Below are 11717 nucleotides of genomic sequence, written 5' to 3' on the forward strand. Positions count from 1 at the left end.
TGGGCTGGCAGCGGATGGATGGCCCAGTCACCAAGGCTGAAAACACACACACACACACCATAAGTCTCAAATTTTACATGTGAATTGTGAGGAAACAGAGCAAGAATAGTGTATTTAGAAATTGCCTTCTTAATTAATAATAACTGTGTGATTGATAATTTCCAGAAACAGTCTGGATCAACACGCCATACGTTCATCTGTTGCCTGGTGGGACTCATGACCTTTAACTTTCACTTACTGTCATATTCTGCAAGAAATTTTGTTTATTTTCTTGCTGACTCTTACAAGTATCGGAAGGTCAGGAACACAGGTAAGAACACAATACCATGGATGGCCCCAAAGAATGATGACCAAGAGCATAATTTTTGAAGGTCCTGAAGATGTAGCTTTTGTAGCAGCTCACGACACCACCACGCTATAGTGGACACTGCGCACCGAACAATCGGATAGCCCACAGTTTTATGCTTATATAGCATCGTGGCACCTCGTTTGCTGGATTTCTTTCGACACAAGCATAGGAATATGTGAGCAGAAAAAGTCCTGAAAACCACGATACAGATAACAAGATTAATCATAGACACAGAGTCTAAACTGACATCCCACAATGCCATGAAACCAGCAACACCTGACCCGATCACGATGGCAAGCGTCACCCAGGGAGAGCAGAGAGGGTTCGGGATCAGCAGGCGAAACCAACTAACATGGCACATGGCAGCCACCACATTTTGGACCGTATTACTGATGATGACGGCATATTGGTGAAATAGATGAATGCGAGAATTGTGCAATCAGATAAACAGGTATTTACGCTCCTGCATTTTCCGCAGTTTCTCTAAATGCATTCAGCAAGTTTGCTATCATGTCGATGGCTGTGCTGATGTTCCATGGTTTGAGCGAACACGCGTGATGCGTGAATTTGATTGTTGAAGTGAAATTAACATCTTGGCTAAACCAGACTGAATAAGAAATGGACCTGATTTTTCTTTTGAATTGGTTTCATCGTCCTAAATCAAACACAGTGATTAGTCCCAGACAGCATGTATGCATGAAGCCAAGAAATAGTGAATGCCTGAATCTGCCATTGTCAGATTGCGAAAATTTTTCCAAACACGTGAGAGACTTTCGAGCAGCTGGGCTCGGTACTGAAAATGCTGCGTTCTTTGTACTAACATGACATTAGGACCAAAATCAGAGAAAGATTCATCACTAGCTGTCATAGTATCCACCCATATGAACCATCTGCTGCTGGAGTTTTCAAATCTAGACACTTCCATGCTGTTTGAGCATCCATAGATACCCAACATGACCCACAGTAAATCAGACACACCAGCATCTTAACCCCACACGTTTGACTTAGAAAAGGGCTGTGGCTGTGTGGTTTTGAAAGATCCACTGGCACTTGGCATATTCCTTGCATGCTCATTTTTATCGTATGCGTACTCAGTATGGCATAACCTTTGCTTATGACCACTGGTTTCTGGGAGTTTCATACAGGTCAGCCGATTAATCTGTTGCCTTTCTCTGCTCACTTCCATTCAGTGCGAGAGACACGCGCGAAGAAAGGTGATGTTGAAGAATGTAGCAGAAGAGAAGAGCTGTGCTGCGTGTCATAGAAAGGACTGCACCGGCGGGGCGTCAGCAGTCCGATGTAGAAGCCAACACGTCAAATCTGGCGTGGTGATAAGTGATGAACCGCCAGCCTCGCTACTCACGTTTCTGCTAAAGCGGAACTCCGCGTTTTTATCAACCCGGTCTTCTGCCAGCAGGAAATCATAATGAACATGTCATCAACACTGCCAACACCTGGAAAGCTTGAAACGCTGTGAACATCGGCCGAGAGACTTCTGCTAGGTGATTAAATGAATGAAGTTTACCGAGAGTCAAAAAGGGGCTGAAAGACCACAGTCACGCAGCAAGCGGCATCCCGCGGAAAAGGGCAGTCAAAGCTGGCCAAGGCGGCCATCACCAGCAGAGACAACACCAAAACAATACCATCCACACCTTTGTCCCTGACACAATCCAACCTGTCGAAGAGAGAGACCACGATAGATGAGCTTATTTGATTATTTGGCTGCGACTTTGCTTGAACATTTGTTTGTAATGCCTTGTGATACACTCCATACAAGACAGAATGGAGATGGTGATGACTTAGAAAATACGTAATGGAGAACAGAGGAATCACAGAGTCTGAATTGGTCTCCGAACTCTATTCTGTCTAAATACTGATGTATAATGAAGACACTGACCTGGGAGAAAATTCAATGCTGAAAACACACAAACCTTACTTACATTTCTAGTTACTGTATATACATAAATGTGCTGTTTTTACTCAAAATTTACTTACAGAAAACTGCTACTGAATTAATACTGATAATTAGTATGTACAAGTATACATACTACATAAAAGAATAGTTACAATATACTTGAACCTTACTTAAGTATACTTAATGGACTTTAAGTATACTTATTTTGTGAAAAGTTGTGTTGAAGGACACTGCTGATGATAATTCAGCAAGTGTGACTAGACATGAGAATCAAGCATACATGTGTTGGGTTCATTATCTCAAAAAGAACTTTTTTGGTGGTTAAGTTTACAGTTCTGGGATCGTCATACTGAGTGTGCTACACACCCAGTAGGTTGTTAAGCATCTGTATTCAAGTAGATGTAATAAACAATTATTTCCTGACTTACCGTTATCTGGTCTGTGTAGTTTGAGAAAGAACTCTATAAAATACATCAAGCCACGGTCTGAGTTTTCCTTTGTCATCTCCTCATCTGCAGAAAATAAAAAAGCCTTGGACACGCTTTGGCACTGTCAGTACTGAAGCCTATTCGGTTTTAGCTTCACACCACCGACTACTTGTGCTTACAAAAACATCACCATTGTTCGCCGGACCTGCTATGGTTGAGAAGAAGTAATTTCAAGCATTTGTAATTTATAGTGTCTAAGAGTATTGCATTTGTTGCATACAAAGTCCATTTGTTCTGGCACAGAGGTTTTTCCAGAAATGGTTTCCTGTTAATATATTTTTCACTTGTCTGTCTAACTTCAAATGTCTTTAAAGCTTCTTCCAGTTAATATGTTTGTTCCCGTTTCAAACCTGTGATTATCAAAGCGTAAGTGCCTTCTGTATGTAAACTTGTAACTAGAAAACTCTCCAGACTGTGGGGTCTCCAGCACAGGTGCCCTCTCAGCTTAGCAAGGTCCATTGACGAGGTGTGAACTGGTCTTCAATATCATTTGCCTCCCACTACTCCTGAAGGAGAGATAAAACCAGCTCCGAGGGACAGTAGCTGCCATCTTAAAGATCCAATAACACAACACATGGAGTTTCTACACCAACAAAGCGGCCGAGCTTTTTTCAAGGCCAGAGACAGAGAGAAGGCTTTCCGAGGCAGTTTGTTTTACTTCACCATCTTTTAAAAACCCTTGCTTTTGATTGTCTTTGCTCTTCTCTATATCCTCATTCTACAGACTCCAGTGTTGCTCATAACTCTGTGCTTATAAGCTGAGCTTAACATTAACAACTGATCTGTTGCTGCTCATTAACAGAGTAAAAACTTCCCTTATGGCGCTACTGTCTGCTATCACTTTTGAAAATTAACTGCTTAAAGGGATGGATTCACGCAAAAAATGAGAAAATTTGACGTTTATATGCTAACTTATCAAGGGCATCCCAAGATGTAAAAATGTTTTATTTACTTCAGTAGACCACAAACAAGATTTTTAACTCAAGCTTAGTTGCAGTCTGTCAGTCATATAACACTTCTTTTCTGTGTCATGGTGTGGTTGTGAAGAGCGCACTTCCTGACGAGGAATATCACTCTTTAAACAGTCCTTTAATGATCCACAATGGAGAGGGAACAGGCAAAGCAGGAACCACACGCATACATGAAGCGAGACACGGGCCGGTTGACAAAGCACAAACAAGAACTTATATAAGGCGCAGGAAGTACTTATTTAAAGATACACCTGAGCATAGCTGAGACAATCAACCGGAGGCACACACAGAGCACATGGGGCACCAAGAAACAACAACAGAACAGTCCCTATTACCTGATATAATGGAAGTTGATAGGGAGGAGAGGTCCAGTGCAAGAGAAGATGATGAGATCAGAAAAGGTCTGAAATGCACTTTCGGGCAGTGAGCTTAGTCTTTTTATGAGCTTTGAAGAGATTGCTGCTCTTCTGGTGGGATATTGATTTGCTACTATTGTTCTTTTGTAAATCCTTTTGAATAGGCGTTGAATAAAGCTAAAGAAATAAATGTAAAATTGAGGAATTATACCGTCTGCTTGTAAATAAACATGCACATTTGTAAACGCGCATAATCAGATACTTTATTATAAAGGGCTCGAATAACCATGTCTGCATTGGAACATGTGCACAAATTATACTTATAATTTAATAAATTAATTGACTACAGTCAAAAACCCATTCAGATAAACTTTGAGGTTTTCTTGCGAAAGGCTATTCAATACAACTGAGCTATCCAATGCGATTATCAGTTTGATTTTGTATTGAGGAAAATGTGTAATAAATAGAGACACCAGCCTCCATAGTCAAATGTTTACCGGGAACCAGGTAACTGACATCTTGGCAAATTTAAAGGAGAGTGTTATTCACTTCAGCACTAATGAATAACAAAAAATAACATTAAAAGGTGTGTGAACTAACAAGAAATCTGATGTCAGACACTGTATCTACAACTCGGTCCCTTCACTGAAAAAAATAACATGCTAAAATTTGTAATAAAATCCACCGTAACAATTTGCACTAACACACGTTTCATTAAAATTTACTGCTATAATTTTAAATAAAACACATTTACCAGAATCAAATTTAAAATCTATGTATTACTGCATGACATAAAATATGTTAAAATATTAAGTAAATATTACTTAATACTTTTTAATGTATGAACTATATTTATTCTAAGCATTTAGATAAAGTCTATATATTCTTTTAATATAAACCCACAGCTGTCCTTCAAATATTAAGTAAAGATTTTATTTACTACAGTATAAGGTAAGTTTTATTTAATATTTCAATTAATTTTATTAAATATATCTAATTAAAGTATTTCTAAAAATATATCAATTTTGTCTTCATTTTAAATAAAACCCCACACAGCTTAGACAATTAGCATTTATTTTTGTTCAACATTCAACAATGACTCACACAATGTCTGGTTTTAAAGTTTACATAAAACAAAATATTTTTGCACGACAATACATTTCCTAAGGATTAGGTTCACCGAAAACAACTACAATTGTAAGATCAGAAAGTGTTTTAACCCCAAGAGAGGAATACCAAGAAACATGGGTGGAGTTTTGAAAACAATCATGGATATAATCCATGGATGTAACATTTTTTACTATTTCAATAAAAGCTAACAATCTATCTCAAGATAGTACAGGTTCAACATTCAATGTTTCAATCTGTAATGCTTTGCACAAAACGTTTGAGTGTCTCAAATTTACCCATGCCCATGGCCAAGACATAAGAGTGTATGTGTTATCCTTGATGACACACACAAGGGTTGAATACCATGCTATCTGGAGATTTCAGAGTGCAGTCAACACTGCAAATGAACTCATACAATTAGTTATAGTAAAACAACAGAGTTATTAAAAATACATTATATTAAAGATAGAAAAAAATGTGAAACTAATTATTAAACAGAAGCTGAAATACAAGCAGGAGTTTTATTCTGATATGTGATGCTTGATGTAAGCAATCATAACCGTCTAGGGTGTTTCATTAAATACATTCATTTAAACGCTTACATAAGTCAACGTCCAGAGCTTTTCTTGAACACTTTGGACTGTGACTGAAAAAAGCTGATCTACCTATTGCAATATTTGATGATGAAGTACAAAAAATCTCAATTCCGTAGATTCTAAACTTTACATGGCTTATTATGAGTAAAATTATGCTGCTAGAATTTCTTAGTATTTGATTCTACAATAGTACTATTAATATCTGTAATGATATACTATAATATTTTTTTAACATTGTTCTCATAATCTTTGGTGCTTTTTATTCTCAGTTTTATTAATTTATCTCCAGAAAGAAACGTTTTGTGCAATCACAAAAGATTAACGTAAACTGTAGAAAGGTATAATTTTTAAGTATCCACCACGATTTATATTTATGTAATACTTTGAAAGTGGTAGTACGTGTAACCTGATCGCACTTAAATGAGGAGGGTGGCAAATTTACACATGGAATTTCAGACATATTTCTAATGGAAATTTTCGAATCAGAGTTTTAAACAAATTCACTATTTTACATTTCTTTGGTTTCTAATCTGACTTCTGTAGCAAAGTACTTCATGGACTGCAGTGGAGAAAACAGCGAGCCTACTAAGAGTAGGCTAACAAGTCAATCGGACTTTTAAAATTGTCATGGACCTATACATTGTCATAAATTACTACAAAAGACAATAACTTGCACTTTACAACTAACACATCCTCGTGTGACAATCCCAGCATATGGATCTTCTCGCTTCTTTCGGTTAGTCATGCGGATGGTGAGGAGATAACTAGAATAAGAATTAAAATTACTCAATATTTTAGCTTTGTGATACAAAACAACTTTAAAACAGTTAAAGTGTGAGAAAATATATGACAAAATTTACTGTTTCCCACTCAGTTCATTCTATACATGAATTAATTGTATGACTATTTAAAATTTTACTTATGAAATTCTAATTCTCAATGAATTGTAATATTGTAATATAAAAGTATGACAGTAAATCAAGTATATTTTACTATGCACTCAAAGTTTGTTTTTCAGTGTTCCTGCTTACCGGGGTGATGAGATTTTACAGCAGACTGTTGTCTCTCAGTTTCTCAGTTCGTATCCCAGATCACATGGTGGATCAGCACCCAGAATATGATGTGTTCATCTGAGACCAGAACATAGATGAGCCCCATGGACAGATCACCACAACTTTATGCTTTATACACACTTACTTAGTACAGGACACCAATTTCTGGTCATTATCATCGATTTGATTACAGAGAGACCATCTCTGCACTTAGCTAAATTAAGTGTTTATTCTTTAAATATTATGCATTACTATCACTCCTACTATCCTGTTTAGGGTGCAAAGAGACCCCCAAGCACTCAAAGTTAGACTGACAGATATCTGTCGGGTGCTTGAGGAAAGGGGCTCCAGTAGCCAATCTCTCCCACCATTGTTTAGTAATCTCCATGACAAGGTGACTTGTTCATGGAGTAAGCCTTATTTGTCACTTTGTGCCACTGACATTGATCTATTTGTCCATAAGTCCGGTTCAAAAGTCCACCAAGTCTACATGATATTATTCCCAGATTGAGGGAGACTCTCACAGGCTCCTCTTCCCCTCGGGACTTCATTGTGCCTGGAAAATCCTACAGACCACAGACTGCAGACTAACATCACTCTCTAATTGGGTCAAGGCATTTTCAGACACAGTGGAGTCGAACTGGTGCTGCCCTGCACACCATGAGTGAAGTTTCTCTGGGCATACCAGGCTGACCTGCTGGAAGAGACTTGAGCACAACTTGGGTCCATCGTCGAAGACATTTTTAGAACTATATGACCAGAGATCTCTCTCTCCAGCACAACCAAACCAGATGGCCCTATGCTGACAAGTTTGTTCGATGGCTGCCATGGATTCCTGATGTACTTGTGGCTTGACCAACTCACAGAGCATCAGGACAAAGAATCGCACTTTCCTCCTTGTTGCCCCATCTTGCCTTCGACCTGTTTGGCGCGATGTGGTCAACACAGGTTTCACAGACACTAGCATATATGAGGAACCATTTTATGAGGAGTTTCTTCCCCACACGCTAAAAGGGATGAATTTGGGTAGGTTATCCATTGTGATCAAGCGTTGCTATTGTCATAAGGTCTCTTTGATAATGTTACCTAATTCTGGATATTATTATTAGTAATTATGGATATTTTGGATGTCTCAGACTGAGAAGAGTTTGGGTTTAGCTTTCTGGTTTTTATTGACATGATAAGGGGATCAGAAGTAGAGTTGATCAGAATAATAGAAGTTATGATCAGGAAGGCAGGGCTTGGTTCACATTGCGGCATTAAGTCAAACTTCAATGGATGTTGGACTCCAAGCAGAGGCTGCCTCTTGTCACCACGTCCTGTTCTAATTATTTTTATTAAACAGAGATTTCTAGGTGCAGTCAGAAGGGCTGGATAGGGGTCCAGTTTGGTAACCACAGAGATGTCGTCTCTGGCACTGCGGATGATGTTGTCTGTCTGTCTGGCTGCATGTGAGAGCCACACAGTGTACGTTGGGAGGTTTGCAGCTGAGTGTGAAGCTGCTGGGATGAGATCCAGCATCTCTAACTCTGGGGCCATGGTTCTCAATCCCGGACAGTGGGGAGGATGGAGTAGAGATTGACAGAAGGATGAGTGCAGCTTCTGCAATAATGCGTTCACTGTACTAGTCTGTCTGTGGTGAAGAAGGTAAACCAGTGCATTATCCCGTTTCACTGCTCTCCACCTATGGTCACAGCTTTGGGTCATGACCGAAGGATGAGAACCCGGTCCTGGCGGCCGAAAGTTAGTTCCCTCCATTGGGGTGGCTGGAGTGCTCTCTTAGAGACAGGGTAGAGAGTTCGATCACTCGGGAAAATACCACGAGTAGACCCGCTGCTCCCTCCCACATCGAGAGAGGCCAGCTGAGGTGGCTCAGGGCATCTGTTCCGGATGCCTCCCGAGACGCCTCCCGTGGGAGGAGGCCCCGGGAAGAGACCTGAGACACACTGGAGGGACTATGTCTCTCGGCTGGCCTAGGGCGCCTCGGTGTTCCACGGAGAAGAGCTGGAGGAAGTGGCTGAAAAGGAGAGAGAAGTCTAAGCGTCCCTCGCTGAACTGTTGCCCCCGCGACGACTGACTCCGAATAAATGATGCGCCGAATATGGATGAATGGATGGATATTATTTTTGAAATGTAAATAAAAAAAGAGTTTTCTGTTTAAATACATATCAAACTGAATTTATTCACTCTGATGTCAACGTGACTCATTCAAGTTTGCCTGTTCTAGAAACAGTTTTTATTGGCCAAAATGATCAAAACAGTTTGTGCTGCCCAGCATTGTTGTGGAAAGTGCAACACATTTATTTTAGCTTACTGTTTACACTAGTTCAAACAGCCACCAAACAACCAGCCCACCTGGCAGAGAGCTATTTACACACACACACACATGTGTGTCGTGTTTGTGTATATGTATGTATTTATGATTTTTAAATCATCATACTCTCAATGTCACGGAAGTCTAAAATCTGTGTAAGTAATCGAAAAGATGGCGAAATGGAGTTAATACTACATCACTACTGGCGATACCGCTTCGTACATCGCGAACACGCAATAAAATATTTATTTTCCGTGTTGAATCTGAGTTTATTTTCTAATTCCGACAACATGCAAACTGCAGTATTAGACAATAATTCCAAAGTTAAGAAAATGTCTAATGCGAATCTGAAAGTCACCTTATAATGTACTGAAAAACATGGTTTACCTCAAGATCTTGAAAACTATTTGGAAGCAAAGATATGTTAAAACTATGAGATGGCTGCAACTTCCAGAAGAGCCGCCATACAGGCGCTTTTGATTGGCCTAGATATTTGATTATTTCCGTCATTTCACTTTGTATTTTATTAGTTGAATGCAGTTAGAATACAGTGTTATTGGAGGACGTGAGAGGGCTTTATTGTCCCATGTATTTAATAATTTGAATTAAAATGTTAGACTTAGGTATTATTGCATACTGTTTTATACTGAGATTAGTATAATAGTAACAGTATAAAAATAAAGGTGACATTTTCTGGAGGAACACACATTTTACACTTATAATTTTTATAGTTTTGCATTGAATGCGATGCTAGACTTTCAACTCAGATGTGAAAACAAACAGTGAATATCGGTTTATATTTATGCATTGTATCAGAGGATGATGACTGTCACAGATGTAGCAGCATGTGTTTGTTGGAGCAGCGAATGTTTATGTTGTTTTGCAGTCGGGAGGAATCCTGTGGGTAGGCGCGAGAAGATCTTACATGAATCATGTAAAGCATAGCTTCACATTCTGAGTCTGAGAGTTCATCTGCCGTGTTTTATAGACACTGGTCATATGCAGGGCATACCTGCAAAGCGCTGGGAGTCTGTAAACAAGGAAAAAGAAAAATACAATGCTGTTAATCAGTTAATTAGTCATTTAGATGTGCCTCTTTCAGAAACTCTTTACCTGATTTTCTGCTGGAATGAGAAAGCACGCACATGCATGCTATATATGAGGATGACTATTTTAGGTTCAAATTATGGTAGCTTTTGGTAATAAATGAAACTTTGAAACAATTTTCCAAACTTTTTTCTTTTGAATCCCAGTTAAATTCTCGAGTCAAACTAGTTTAATTAAAAATACCTTCTTTAAGCTAAAGAAAGTCTCTCTTTTGCTCATGTAACCCTTAGCATTTTCATTGGGTAAAGACCCTTTGCTGGAGTGAAGTACTTTGCCCTTTAAGAGAAATGTGAGGATGTATGCTTGTGGAAAAAATGGAGATTAAACAAAATGAAGAATACCCTTTGGCATGTAGAGGGGCTTATTTATTTATTTTTTATAAAATGTGTATTTCTGTAGAAAGAAATATTTCATATAAATATATGTTTTTGCTGCATGTTTCATTAGCGAGTGCATGGAGGATGAAATCTACTTACTCATTTGATTCTTTGCTTTTCCACGATAAATTAAATTTATTTGTATTAAAGATATATGTATATATCTTTTCCTTTACCGTCCTCTTTTTAGTTTGCAGTATTATGAAAAAAAATGCCAGTCAGAATGTGATTTGTAGTGAAGAAATGCAGTTAAAGTGTCTGTGTAACTTCGTATTAGAGATTGGTAGAAGGCAGCTAGTTCTGTGGTGCTAGCTTTGCTAAGTGAGGTATTGAGCTACGAGGGTGTCTGTTCTCCAGATCAATCAGGTTTTCTCAGGAACCTGTTGAGTACTGATACATATAATAACATTCATTTTGTTTAAATTGAAAATTTATTTTGATTTAAGTGTTGCCACAATGTGTGGAAAGGAAGAGTTTAAGTATTATTGAGGTTATTTATTTTTTTGTAGGATAAAACATATATACAAAATGTACAAATACAGTTTAGTTCACTTAGCTGGAATGGAGATAATGTTCTCATGATGTTGATGTTGTAATTTTGAGATGTAAACTTTTTTTTCCACCTTGACCTCTCCACTGGATGATGATGATGATGATGATTTTGAGTTTGGGTAGTTTTTCTCTTTGTCATCTTCACATCTGTCTCAGCTCTTCCGTTCTTAACTCAATTCATCTTTCATAGAAACTGAAGACCATTCCAAAAGCGGGCGTGGGGACTAGAACCTCTCCTTTTACCACCAACACACATAAAGAACTGAATTTCAAACCAGGAACTGAGGTTTTTTAAAAGATTGGCACTTTTCATTTATTTCATTACATTCATTCAATCTAAATGTAATCACATTCTAGGGAAGATCATTATTAGTTTTTCCTCCCCTGAATTCTGATACTTTAATTTTCCCTATATTCATCGTAGCTATCTTCTGTGTCGGTCTACAGGACTAAGCCAAGCTCTCTGAATGAACCTGGATTGATAGAATCCAGGGTCAAACAGCCCTGTCATTAATAAATGAAGCCTGCAT

General features: G+C 38.4%; 1 pseudogene; it reads right to left on the reverse strand.

Annotated features, from left to right (window-relative positions):
- Window positions 1-281: 281 nt before the first annotated feature.
- Window positions 282-8376, reverse strand: LOC122341414 (annotated as a pseudogene).
- Between the last annotated feature and the right edge of the window lie 3341 nt (window positions 8377-11717).

Source organism: Puntigrus tetrazona, chromosome 3 (genome assembly GCF_018831695.1).
Source record: "Puntigrus tetrazona isolate hp1 chromosome 3, ASM1883169v1, whole genome shotgun sequence".
In the NCBI taxonomy this organism is placed as follows: Eukaryota; Metazoa; Chordata; class Actinopteri; order Cypriniformes; family Cyprinidae; genus Puntigrus; species Puntigrus tetrazona.